General features: G+C 38.4%; 1 long non-coding RNA gene across 2 annotated transcripts; it reads right to left on the bottom strand.

Moving 5' to 3' along the window:
• Positions 1–856: 856 nt before the first annotated feature.
• On the bottom strand, positions 857–13,590 carry LOC143661519 (uncharacterized). 2 transcript variants are annotated; one of them, XR_013164650.1, is made up of 3 exons: positions 13,190–13,590; positions 2,458–2,529; positions 857–1,877 (listed from the first exon to the last, which is right to left on the bottom strand). It is a non-coding gene; the product is annotated as an uncharacterized LOC143661519 (long non-coding RNA). The 2 variants fall into 2 exon arrangements; XR_013164651.1 differs by having other exon boundaries at positions 13,206–13,589.
• Between the last annotated feature and the right edge of the window lie 805 nt (positions 13,591–14,395).

Here is a 14,395-nt window from a genome sequence, read left to right as displayed (position 1 = left end):
CTCATTTCTATGCTGTTCATTGTTGCTGGGTCTCTTCAGTGGAAAGAGATATGAGAGTTGAAAAGAAAACCTCCTTCGTAAAAACCTTTTGATTTAAAAACAATACACAGATACAGAAAACATACATTTTTAACAAGAAATACCTATGAGTTGATATTGATATTTCCAATTAAAATACAGCACTACAGTTTTATTTTTTATTTAACCCCTCCTGTATCTCATCTTCCACACTGGTTTTCAAGAGCAGAGGTAATATAGAATATCCCACAATTGCCATTTACTTTATCTCACGTTACATACATATAGTCTCAGAAAAAAATACAACTATCATTATCAAGAACAGCTAAATTTTCCCCATATTTTATCTTCATTCTTCCTTCAGTTTTCATAATTGTACATTGTCAGATAGCCAATATATACCATACTCTGTCTTTTAACCCTTATTTAGTCTTAGTCCTACAAGTAGTTATTTATTTAAAGCTAATGAACAAACCTTATTTTGGTCATCTAAAGCTCTTTATCTAGTAGACTCCTCAGGGAGAGAAAAGATAAGCAGGAAATACTCAAGTATTTCCTGCATGTTGATAAATGTTTGTGCCTTTTATATTTGAAGGTCAGTTTTGTTGTATATAAAATCTTTGACTCACATTTTCTTACTTTTCATGTCTTAGCTATGTTATTCCATTTTGTCTGGCATGAAGTTTTGCTGTTAAAAAATCTGATGATAAGTATAAATATAAATATATTTGTCTTATGTATAAATCACATATTCCTTTTGCCTAGTTGCTTATAAGAATGTTTTCCTTCTTTTTCTTTAAAGTCCAGTAATTTTAGTAGATGATGACTTAGTGTTGGTTGTTCTGGGTGATATTCTCAGTTATGTGGTGTGCTCTTTCAATATGTAATTTCAGTTCTTTTTTTTTAGTTTCAGGAAAGTTTTCTGGTATTATAGGTTTTAATATTTCTTCTGTTCCTTCTCTTTGATTTCTTTTGGGGGACTTCCTATTATATATATGTTGTATCTTCTTTGTCTTCAATTTGTCATTTTTCTTTTAAATCATTATCTTTTTTATTTGTAGAATTCTTGTTCTTTTAAGCTTCTGGTTTTCTTAAAATATTATCTGTATATTTAATCTTATGGTCCTTCTAGTAAAGTCTTAATTTCTTAAATGATTTTTATTTTATCTCTGATTGTTGTCTTAGTTCTGTCACTTCATTTCTGAGTTTTAAAAATCTGATGCATGTCTTGTATCATTTTCTTACCATCTATTAGCTGATTTTGAAATAGAAGTTTATATTCTTGATATATTCTTGTGGACATATTTTTTGGTGTGCATTCATTGTCTGGAATGATGTCATTCTGTTCCTTATTCTTTCTTTCTTATAACTTATTGCTCATTTTAGCTGCTATTCTCAAATTGGACAGTTATATTTTCTTATAAATATCTGTTGGCTATATTTTCTACTCTGTACACAGCTTTGTCAGAGGCTCTGTTGCTGTCTTCTGTTTCTTCTTTCTACCACACAGATGGCAGTTCTATGGGTATTGGTGGTTTTTTCCCATATTCTTGTATCTTGGGTTTTCTGAGGATACCTGGAACCTAATTTTGTATTAAATGTTTTCAGTTTTGCTATTTAGCTGCCCTATTTGTTGCTATGTGGGAACTTGGAAAAATTTAATAAACTATGCTGCTGCTACCATCTTCTATAATTTCAATTATAAAACATTTTCAAACATATATTTAAAACAACAGTACTGCTCATCATACATCCCCAAAAGAGATGGCCTCTTGACACCGTAGGTTGCTTAGAGCTAGACAGAGCCTCCGGAGATGATCTTATCCGGGCCCCTGTAGACAGGCAAGAAGAGCACCATCCTAAATTCAGAATAGAAAACAGGAGCTCTCAGAAATTAAATAGGAAATAGGACCTTTGTTTCAGGGCTTTAAGATGTGATATTTCTTATGGTGTTCATACCATTAAAAATCTAAATGTATAATAAGTACTTAGATATGCATACAGTTTAAAAATACAAACATAAGGTATATGTTACATTTGGGTATGGATGAGTATTCACACCTTTGTATTAGTTATAGTCATGAATTGGAAATATTAACTAAAAATAGCAGTGAAAATCAACTGCAAGCAATAGCCAATTCAGTCAGTTCATAAATAGCTTTTTTTGCGTAAGCCAGTGTATATTAACACAAATTCATGTGAATTAACTAGGGAAGAATCTCAAGTGATGTAAAATTTTGAACTGACAAATAATAGGAGTATTTAAAACAAAAAAAAGGAAAGGGAAAGAAAGGAAGAAAACAGCTCTCTCATAAAAGAAATAACTACAATACAAGATGAAAATAATCTAAAAGCAAACAGAACATGTCATTAATAGAGCCTTTCATTATCTAGCAATCTGTAATGGAGGAAACAGCAAGTGTAATTCTGTTGTCTTACCATAGGCAGTATGCACATACTGTAAAATCCATCTCTTCATTTCCTGGTTGAAAAGATCATTGTAGAAAAGACCTGCCAGGGAGTAGAGGTCATGCTGATTTATTGGCAATTAAACCTGCAGGATTTCTGCACACCCTTCAAAACAAAGTATCTGAGGCTATTCAGCCAGGATGATTACCTAGTGGGCTATCTACTAAAACCCAGGAGTCTTTCTGTTAATGCACAACAGATACAATTGACTTGGCTGTATTTAGAAAATTACTGTTATTTTCTGTGCAGATTCTTGTTGTATCTTCTTCAAATTGCTTGGGCCCAAAAGAAATACCTTGCTTGTTAGTTTAATAAAGCAAAATCTTACCAAGTGGTGTGTAATACTTCTTGAAAGTAAAGAACCCTGGTTCAAATACAAATGTACAGCCAGAGTTACACTCATCTAAAGCAAGTGAATGTATTACTGAATCTATATAATTTAATTATGGTGCCTTGGCCCTAGCTTTCTGAAATGTTAGCTAATTTGGGATGATCTTTTGTGAATTGACACTGCACATTAATTAGCTTTGATCCATTCCATTTCTAGACATTGTACATTACTTAGGCTAGCTCATTACATCATGGATGCCATTTATACAGAGACATTTCCACATGTCCTACAGATGGTGAAGAGCAGGTTCAGGTGCTAGGAATGATGGAAGCGCAACATCACAGGTAGGTAGAAGAGAGAAGGAAAGTGGGACTAGGTTGGGTGAGGGTGGAGGAAAGTGGTCAGAGTAACATTTCTGCCTCTGCCCAACATCACCTAATCTGGTTCTTCAGATCCTTAGAAAACAGTATTTTGGCACCATACATTGTCCCATATAGGACTATCTGCCTCAGGGACAGGACTCAACTTCTTCCTCCCTGCTGGCCTGTGTAACTAAGGTCTTATTTATTCATCCATCCATCCATCCATTCAGTAAATATTTATTGAGACTTTACTATGTGCCAATCATTGCTCTAGGCCTGGCTCTGGAATGTACTTTTTTGTTATTGTTAGATTTTTTTATTTATAAAAATTTCTTTTAAAAGAATTAAAGTTATACATTTACTTTGGAAAATAAAGAAGAATATAAAGAAGAAATTTTAATCCACATATAATTCCAAAAAGTACTGTTAAACATTTCACTGTGTTTCTTTGCAGTCATTTTACCTCTTCTAATGTTTTTAAGTTGAAATATTTTCAGGCATACAAAGAGTTGGAGATCAATTAAAAAAACAAACAAACAAAAAACACTCTGTTTCCCATAACCCAGTTTAGAATAAAAATCTTACATAAACTGTCAAAGGCCGATTCCCACCTGTATTCACCTTCCTTGCAGTTAGGGGTTACCACTATCTTGAATTTAATTTTTATATTTTTATCACATAATGTGTTATATGTATGCTTTTACTATGTATGCTTTTACTAGGTATGGGTGATATATAGAATTTTTACATGTTTTTAAATCTCTATATGAATATCATTCTGAATGCGTTTTTCTGCAATTTGCTTTTATGGCTCAGCATTGTTTCTGTTTGTTTTTAATTTTTTTATTGTATAGTATAACATATTGTCATGGTTGGGGACATGTGTCAACTTGGCCAAGTTGTGGTACCTGTTTATCTGATTGGGCAAGTGCTGGCCTGTCTGTTGCAATGAGGACATTTCATAGGATTAGATCATGAGCACGTCAGCTACATCCACAGCTGATTCCATTTGTAATCAGCCAAAGGGGAGTGTCTTCTACAATGAGTGATGCTTAATCTAATCACGGGAAGCCTTTTAAGGAGGACTCAGAGGAGACAGGTCCCATTTCCTGCTTCGGCTGGTGAGCCTCTCCTGTGGAGTTCATTCAAACCATCCATGGGGTCGTCAGCTTCACAGCCTGCCCTGTGGATTTTGGATTCTGCGTTCTTGCGGTCACGTGAGGCACTTTATAAATTTTATATTTGCAAGTGTTCCCTGTTGATTCTGTTTCTCTAGAGAACCCTAACTAATACACATATATACAAAGCAAAGATTTAAAAAGCAATAGTTTTCAAAGCACTCTTCAAAAGGTGCTTGCAGGATAGATCCCAGAGTTTGTCATGGGCTACCAAATGACCCTCTCATATTTTCCCTTCTAGCTGCTCCAGAATATAGAAGGCTAGAGGGCTTAAATACATTTTTATCATTACAATAGACTTTTTTTTCTTTTTTTGTGAATAATAACATATATACAAAAAAGCTATACATTTCAAAGCATACCACCACAATTAGTTGTAGAACATATTTCAGACTTTGACATGGGTTACAATTTCACAATTTTAGGTTTTTACTTCTAGTTGCTCTAAAACACTGGATAAATGAGATATCAATTTAATGATTCAGCATTCATATTCATTTGTTAAATCTTATCTTCTATGTATAATTCCACCATCCCCTTTGATCTTTCCATACCTCTCTTTGGGGTTGTTTGAGCTATGGCAGTTCTAAATTTTTTATATTGGAAGTGTCTGTCACTAATATGGGGTTAGGGAGATTTAACTATCTGATGTTCTGGAAAGGCTGGGCTAAGTTTCAGAGCTTATCTGGACCAGAGACCCATCTGGAGGTTGTAGGTTTCTAGAAAGTTATTCTAATGCCTGGAACCCTTGTGGAATCTTATATATTACCCTGAGTGTTCTTGAGGGTTGGCTGGAATGGTCCTCGTTGGGGGTTGGCAGGTTACGATAGGTAGCAAGGTCTACCTAAAGCTTACGTAAGAGCAACCTCCAGAGTAGCCTCTTGACCCTATTTGCGCCATCACTCCCATACTTTACTATTACACTTCTTTTCCCCCTTTTGGTCAGGATGTAATGTTGATCCCATGTGATGAATCCATGCCTGGTCTGGATTCATCTTTGGGAGTCCTCTTTTTTTCTGCTTTTGTTCTGCTTTTTTTTGTCCTGCTGCTGTTCTGACTTGTGGCTTTGATTTTACCTGTTGGATTTTGTAAGGTGGAAGCTGGTAGGTTGAAGAGCTTCTATAATATACCATCCTTGACATGTGATAGCAGCTCTGACCCACCTTCAGTAAAAATTATGCAGTGAATGACTGTTTTCATCTTTCCTCTCTGTTATGGGTTAAATGATGTCCTCCATAAAGACACGTCAAGTCCGAGCCCCTGGACCTGTGGATGTGATCCCATTTGTAAACAAGATCTTTGAAGATGTTATTAAGGTGAAGCTAAACTGAATCAGGATGGGCCTTAATCCTCTATTACTGCGGTCTTTATAAGCAGGGGAAGTTTGGACATGGTAGTAAGAGACAGAAGGAGATAAATGACCATGTGATGGAGGCAGAGAATGAGTTAAGGATTGCTGGTAAGCCACCAGCAGAATGCTACAGACATCAGAGAAGCCAACACCCTAATTTTGGCCTTCTAATCCCCCAAATAAATTCCTGTGTTTAAGCCAATCAGTCTGTGGTATTTGTTAGAGCAGGCCTGGTAGATGAAGACACTCTTTTACCCTGTCCCGCCATTACCCTTACGTCATGACCAATGGTGGGCATTTGTAAGGTAGCTAGCAAGGGTTAGGGTTCAATATGAAATTAAGTGATTCCAAGACCTATAGTCATATCCTATTAGACAGACAAAACTTTAATAAGCACTCAGTAAAACTCTGCCATAGAGTTTGATCAGAAATCTCCTTGGAACTTCTACATAAATATAAATAATTTATTTTCAGAATGGTGAAGATCCAGAAGTGCATTCCAAAGCATAGAAGAACCAGTTAGTCAAGCTGTGTTCTGAGCTCCTAACTACAGCTTCACCTAGGCACCCCACAGAAATTTAGAATAACTGTGAGAATGACTGCTAGTCTATTTGGTCAGCTGTGTGATAATGTCTCTTCCTTAGGTTAGAGCACTTCCCCTTGCTACAAACCTTGTTTTTTTCACAACCTTCTTCACACTTGTACTTACCTGCTTAGTGGGAGCTGCCTACTATTGTATTTCCAGTGCCTGGCACTGAGCAGTTCCCCATTAACTATTGAGTAAATGAATAGAAGTTCTATAAAGGCATTTCTATTAAACACAGCAGTTTGAAAGTTCAAATTGTCAGGTTAGGTTTTTCAAAGCTATACTACACAAATATAACATATTCAGAGGATCTTCCTTGATCCCTGACAACAACCTCCTCCCCAGGAAGGTGCCTTAACCTCATTACATCTTAAGAATCTGTTGTGCTATTTATCACTGTGTACGGTATATCTTTTTGTTTTCTTGCCCATCTCACCCACTAGACAGAGTATGCCTTGAGGCCAGGATCCCTTCATCTTTTTATCTCAGAGTTAAGAAATGATGGTTGAATGAATAACCTTTCTGTTCCTGCAGTTATTAAAGCTGCGCCCACTTGTTAAACAATACATAGATAGGATCAAACTGAAGCAAGAGTTTATAGTATTTTGATAAGATATTTATAGTATTTATCCCTTCAATAAATATTTGTGGAAAGCTGTTACAGATAAATTATTTTTCCATTGCAATTAGTTTTCCCAAGACCTCTAAGCCTTCATTTCCCTCTCTGAGTAAACATCCATCATCTTTCAAGATCTAAGCTTGTTTTACAGAAAAATGTGGCAGAGTCTCTCTGACGATAGTTTGAAGATTGGTGGGGACCCTCATTGGAAGAATTGTTGCCTTTTCCTCTTTGGTAGAAAAAATTAACAAGACTCTAGAATCTCAAAAGTTGATATATGAAAGCTAATAGTCTAGAACTAATATCAGAAAATGGTAATTACCAGGAAGGTAATTATTTAACTGGAAAAGTAGGGGCTTAAGTTACTTGGGCACATAAAAAAGTAAGATATCAATGCATATGGAACATGGTTTCTACTGAAAACCAAGAAGTAAGCATTTAATGATTTTACTCTCTCTTTTAAAAATGAAGACCCTTTAACTTGCTGTATTTTTAATAATCTAAGAGAAAAATACTCAGATATGAATCAGGCTTGTCTGATTCCACAGGTTGTAATTTTCCCCTGCCTAAATTATAATTCTATGGAGAAACAAGTGGGATGCCTTATAAACAGCACTCTTAAGGATTTATGCTTTATATTCTTTGATAATATGGTGAGATCTCCTGTCCTCTGGCTACAAAGGATTGGTGATAAGTACTACTTCCAGGTGAACTACTGGTGTAGTAGAAAGAGTGTGAACTGGAATTCAGGCTTGGCTCTTTGGCTTACTACAGTACAGCAGCTTTAGGCCAGTCACTTTAAGTTCAGTGGGCCTCCATTTTCTCTCAATGGAGATAACCTATGGAGATAACATTTTGTGATTGACACTATGTGTCAAGCTCTAGCGTAAGCATTTTATGGCATTATCATATTTAACCCTCACATTATAATAGTAGCAGACAATAATAATAATAGATAGTAGTAATAGTAGTAGTATTAGTAGTGATAGTAATAGATAGCTCTATTTTCTCTGAGGAAAACAGTCTTAGAAAAATTAACCTGCTCAAGATCACTCAACTCCACTACCCACAGCTTCCAACATTTATCCAATAGCTTACTCACCATCTCCATCTCAATGTCAAATAGTCAACTCAAACTTAAGCTGGTAAATGATTTCTTTACTTATCCATTGCCATCTCTCCTTCCCAGTCTTCTATGTCTTAGTAGATGGTACCAACCTTTTTTTCTGGTTGCTTGACCACAACCTAGGAACCATCATTGATTTCTCTTTTTCTCTCAATCCTCCTAAATCACCACTCTTCCATAATGACCCCAGGTATTAGCTAGTCTTTTCAGTTCTGTCTCAGAAAGATAGTCCTTATTCACCTACTTCATATTACTTCCACAACTACCACAATTCAAGCCACCATCATCCCTTGCCTGGGCTCCTGTAATAGCCCCATGCCTCTGATAGTGCCACACCACTCCCCAGCCTCCTCCCAACCACCCACAGGAGAGAAGACAGAATCCCAGAACCTGCATGTTCCTTGCAAGACTCTCATTCCTTCCTTCCTCACCAGCGTTACAGCCTCCCTCTCATAGTTTATCTGAGCGATCATGGGCATTCATCCCATGTTGCCCTTTGTCCAGGTTGCCATGAGGCAGGACTGCATCTCTCCCAGACTTGCATGCAATGAATGTAGAGACAATTCTCTACATTTTCCATCTGATCCCATCTCTTTCCCCTCCATAACTCGAGAAAACTTTTCATTATGCCCCCTCGTAGTCCATCTGCAGCAAAATTCTCCTTCTCTTCCTGTCCTAACTGAAAATAGCAGATACTGTTTCCTTTGCAGTTCTCTCCAGTGGGGCCTGTGTTTTCTCCCACCTCCCCAGTGGGGTAGGTGATCTATATGCTCCTTATTGTAGCTTTAAGACCATCATCCCTCTCTCTCCCTAAATCCCCCTAAAGTTTGAATCTCTTTATATCAGACTAAACACCGACCAACTCTTGTAGCTATCTACAGACCTGGGGCCCCTCCCTCTCATTGCTTAAAGATTTTACCTCCTGGCTCACTGTCCCTTTCTTCAAAAATATTCCTTCTTAATTCTGGGTAACTTCAATGTTATGCTGATGATTCTTCTTATATCTTGTCCTTGATCTCTCTTTTGCCTCTCTTCAATGGTCTTTTATTCCATCCTACCTTTGCCACCTATTCCTGTGGTGTTAAGCTTTGTCATTACCAGTACAGGCAACCCCTCTATCATCCCAGTCTCTGACCCCACCTCCTAACTTTCCTGCATCCTCCCTCTAGTACCCTGGTAGGATTCTACCACTTTTTTTTTGCCATCCCTCAGCCTCCTCCTGCCTCACTTCCCTGCTTCCCCTACTTTATTAGGTTGCATGGTCTTTCCCTTCAATCACCCATTGCAAACCCCCTTGGTCTCTTACTCCCTTTCTATTGTCCTTGCCTGATAAAACTCAAACCCCACAATGTCGCCTTACTACCTCCTTGGCACCACCATCCACATGGATAAACAGCACTGGAAAACATGCTCACTGGTCTCATTTTAAATTCATCATGACTAACCTCAATTATCTCAGAGGTGCCAGGTAATCACACTACCTTTCCTTAATAGATTGATTTTTCTCATCCCTTAGGTGACTATTTCACATTTCTCATCTTTCCTAAAAACCTCCAACACTGGGTCCCCCTCCTCACTCTCGGCTGAGACTTTGCTTCATATTTTACTAACAAAACTTCAGCCAGAGTAGAGAAATTCCACTCTCTCCCACTGCTCTATCTACCCTCCCATCTGCATCTGTTCCTATAGTCTGCCTTCCTCTTCCATAATTGATGAATATGCTGTGTTCCTAAGGCCAAACCCTGTGCTTGCACACCAATTTCCATTCCTCTTGCCTTTTTAAGGACATATGCCTCCCCTTCTTATATCATCAATTTTTATCCTTCCCCATACATTGTTATTTCTCCCATCTTAAGAAAAACAACCCTTCAGCAATACTCTATTTTTCTCTTCCCCTTCGTAGCATAACTTCTTAAAAGAGACTTGTCTATCAGTCTCCAACTCTTCTTCTCCCTTTCTCTCCTGTTTTTTGTATTTGTCTATCTATTTTCATTTTGTTTCTATACTTAAGAGAAAAAAACATAAAAAAGAGAAAAATGTCAGTTAAAAACAGCAATTGTTATCTGAGTTTTTTTAAGGTGACAATTTAAATTAAATAAGGTGAATATAAATAAATGTAGATTTTTTTCCTGAATGGTTGAAATTTGAAAATAAGAATGTAAATACTAATAGATAATATTTATTAAGGACTTACTATATATTAGACACTTTACAAAACAGTTCAGATATGTTATTCCTTTTTATTTTTACCACAAGTCTAAGAGAAATGTGCTAACATACTCATCATTTGATAGATAAAGGAAGTTAAGGTACAGAGAGTTCTAATACTTAAAAATTAATTTTCCTTTAATGCACTCCAACTGAAAACTCACCCCACTCCTCCACCAAAGCAGCTTGAGTCACTGCTGACCTCCATGCTGCTAAACCCAATGATACAATCCCAGCCCTCATCTTACTTGACCTGTCTGCAGCATTTGACACAGCTGTACACTCCTTCCTCCTCAAAGCATGCCGTTTTCACTTGGCTTTGAGGACTCTTTTGTTTATGTGGCCGTTCTCACTCTGCTTTGCTGGTTCCTCCTTATCTCCCTGACTTTGAATACTGGAATGACTCCGGTGCCCAAAGGCTCAGTCATTAGACATCTTCTCTATCTACACTGGCTCCCTTGTGAATCTCATCTAATATTATCACTGTGAACCAATACAAGCAGTAACTTCCAATTTTTATCTTCAGCTGGACTTCTTCTCTGAACTCTAGAACTTTATATTTAACAGTATTAATACCTCCATATGGATATCTAATAAGAATCTCAAACTTAATGTGCCCCAAACCAGTACTGATTCTCTGCCTACTCCTACCCTGAAACCATTCCTCCTATAGGGTTTCCATCCTAGTAAATGGCTCTGTGCTTCCAGCTGCTCAGATCAATAACTTCAGAGCCATTTGGGACTGTTTTGCTTTCTTTCACACCAGAAATCCAGTCAATCAGCAAATCTTGTTGATTCCACCTTCAACACATATCTAAAGTATGGCACTTCAACAGCTGCCATCCTGGCCCAATTTGTTATCAATTTCTCCTGGATTTTTTGCATTAGTGTCCTAACTGGGGACACTTCTTCTAGCCTTGCCCCTTCCAGTTTTCTCAATGGAACAGCAAAAATTATTCTTTAAAAACCTGAGTGAGATCATGCCATTTCTCCGATCAAAGCCCTATAGTGGCTTCCCCATCTCTCACACAGTATAGCCAAATTATCGACCATGGTCTCGAAAACCCTACATGATGGTCTCGGAAACCTTACAAGATGGGAGCACTGCCACCCCCACCCCAATCACTCCCACCTCCTCTCCTAATACTTTCTCTCTCTTCTTCCTATTCCAGTCACACTAGCCTCCAAACATACCTGGCCTGCTCCCACCTCAACTTTGTGCCTGCTATTCCCTTGGCTTCCACTGTTTCCTACAGGACTCCTTCCCTTCCTGCCTTCAGTTCTCTGCTCAAATGTCACTTCATTAGCAAGGCCTTCCTCAGCTTCATCCCTAACCTTCTTTTCTTTTATCCCTGTTCCATTGTTCTCTATAGCACTTATCCCAATCTGATATACTATGTTTTTATATGTAGATGTATGTCTTGACTGCCTCCTCCTATCAGAATGCAAACTTCATGAGGGAGGAACTTTATGTAGTTCACTTCCATATTTCCAGCACCAAGAAAAGTGCCTGGTACCTAGTATTAAATAAATATTACTTGGATAAATAAATAATATATGAATTTGTAGCTTTATCACTATAAAAATATCTTATTGATGTTGTTATAATAGTTCAGATTTTCTCTTTTTTTAGCTGGCTAACTTCTATTCATCTTTCAAGACTTCACTTAGGAGTCCCAAATTTCAAGGACGTTTCCCTTCATCTCTAAGGCCCCTTCTCTGAGCTTCCATTGCAAGCTGAGCACATGGTGATCAGAACTTTGGTCACTTGATAGTGTCTGTTTACTGGGGTGTTTCCCTGGTGAAGCATGCCCAGGACCCAGGGCCCCATGTTTGGAATGAATTAAGTGAACTGTAGACAGTTGAATAAAGAATGTGATGGCTAATTTTATGCATGTCATAATAGACATACAGAAAATTTGCAAACATAATACAGTGAATTCCCATGAACACTGCAAGTAGATATCCCAGATGTTAGTATTTTCCAGATGTTAATATTTTCCATTTCCCTCTAATCTACAGTCCTACTGGAATTTCACTGATTGTTGCAGCAATGTGCTTTGTAGCAAAGTAATTGTTTTAGGATCTGGGACCCAGTCCAAGATCCCATGTTGTATTTAGTTCTCATGTCTCTAATTTAGTTTTCTTTGAACTGGAATGTTTTCTCAGTCTTTCACTGCATGACCTTGACAGCCTATTTAGGTATAGAATATTCCTCAGTTTGGGTCTGTATGGTGATTCTTCCTGATTAGACTCAGTTATGCGCTTTTGGTTGGAATACTGCAGAAGGAATGCAGTGTTCTCAGGGCACCATATCAGGAATCAAGGCATCTCTACTTGGTCCAGTGATGCTAATTTTGATGTCTTGATTAAGGTGATATGATGGTCAAGTTCTTGTGTTAACTTGCCTAGGTTATAGTGTCCAGTTGTTTGGTCAAGTGAGCACTGTCCTGATTGCTACAGTGGGGATATTCATAGATGGATATAAATCATTAGTTAGCTGATTGCATTTATGGTTGATTACATCTGCAATCAACAAAGAAGACTGGATTCAGGAATGAGAGGCATGCTCCTCATCCAATCAGGTAGAGGCTTTAAAGCAAGAACTGAGAATTTCAGCAGTCAGAAAAAGAACTCCAGTTCTACTTCAGCCAGCTAGCTTCTCCTGGGGAATCCAATGTCACTTTCATTGAGTCTCCAATATATATCCTGGCCTACAGAATTTGAATTTGCCAATCCCCATGACTGCATGAACCTAATCTAATGTTAAATCATATATATATATATATATATTCTTGAATATATATATTCCTGTTTCTTTTTCTCTGGAGAACTCTAATGAAGGAAGGAAAAAAGAAGGAGCAAGGAATATTGGCTGTGATTTCCACTTTAAAATAGGAATCACCAGATTTTCCTTTTGAATTAAAAAAAAAAAACTGACCTCTCGCCTTTCTCACCTCAGTCTTTGTGAGAGTGCCCATGTTCTGTCACATGTGTACCTCATAAGTATTCTACCTTCTTACTCTGTGCTGTGCCCTTGAATTCCTTCTCACAGCATGGCCAAGAACTAGAAACCAAAATCCAGCAACATGTTTTGGCAAGCCAGCCAGGAGTGAGTTCCCTTCTCCTACTGTCCAGACTGGTAAGTCATGACTATAGACCAGGAGGCTTGGCTGTGTGCTTTTACCTTTTTCTTCTCACCTGGCTCATTGCTATCCTCTCCTATTACCTCATACAATTCTGTATCCCTAGGAGTCTAAGGGTTCTAATCTGTCTCTCCCAAGACATAAATTCGATTCACTCTGAGCCTTTGGCTCCCTCCTTGAAGGTAGCAGGAGCCCAGCTTTCTGCTGTGTAGATCCAAGGAGGTGCAGGGTGGCAGGTGATACTGCCCTGCAGGAGCCCAGCTTTCTGCTGTGTAGATCCAGGAGGTGAAGGGTGGCAGGTGATACTGCCCTGCAGGAGCTCAGCTTTCTGCTGTGTAGATCCAAGGACGTGCAGGGTGGCAGGTGATACTGCCCTTTGAGACCTGACTGGAGGCTTCTCCCTGTGTCAAGCAGGAGTCCAGTGGGAGCCAAATCAAGTCTCCATCTTTCTTTCTCTCTTTCCCTCAGCTCTCCAAGACTTCTCCACACTCTTTTTTCCCAGCCCTCTGAGGACCCAGACCCTTCCTCCTGCTGAATCTCTCTTCACCTCTTTAACAGAGGCCCTCCCTGCCTCCATGAGAACCTCCCTCTTTCTCCTCTGTCTGGCTTTTAGTGCCTTCTGAGACATTCCATCTTTTGTTACACAGGACTCTGAGCTAAAGATTCTTATACCAAACAAGGGGTTGTCTTTAACATTCTAGGGAGTCACCTCTGGTTTATGCCCATGGGAATTAGGTGCTTTCTTATGAGAATGTCTCCCTCCAGGCTTAATTATTTAGTCTCTATTAAGACCCTTTGGAAACATCCTGGGGACACCTGGTGACTCACTCCAGGGATGCCTGGCAACTGTACTCCCCTTGTTCCCAAGTGATTGAGCTGGCAGAGAGATTCCTTGAGAGCATTGTCCTGGAATTTTTCCAGGCAGGACTGGGGAAACCCCCTAGTAAGTGTAGGTCCAGGCATTTCTCAGGAAAGGTGCTGTATGGGGTTTGAGTCCACTA

The sequence above is a fragment of the Tamandua tetradactyla genome, chromosome 17, assembly GCF_023851605.1.
Source record: "Tamandua tetradactyla isolate mTamTet1 chromosome 17, mTamTet1.pri, whole genome shotgun sequence".
In the NCBI taxonomy this organism is placed as follows: Eukaryota; Metazoa; Chordata; class Mammalia; order Pilosa; family Myrmecophagidae; genus Tamandua; species Tamandua tetradactyla.
The sequence above is the reverse complement of the archived record's forward strand: the minus strand, read 5'-3'. Positions and strand labels throughout refer to the sequence as shown.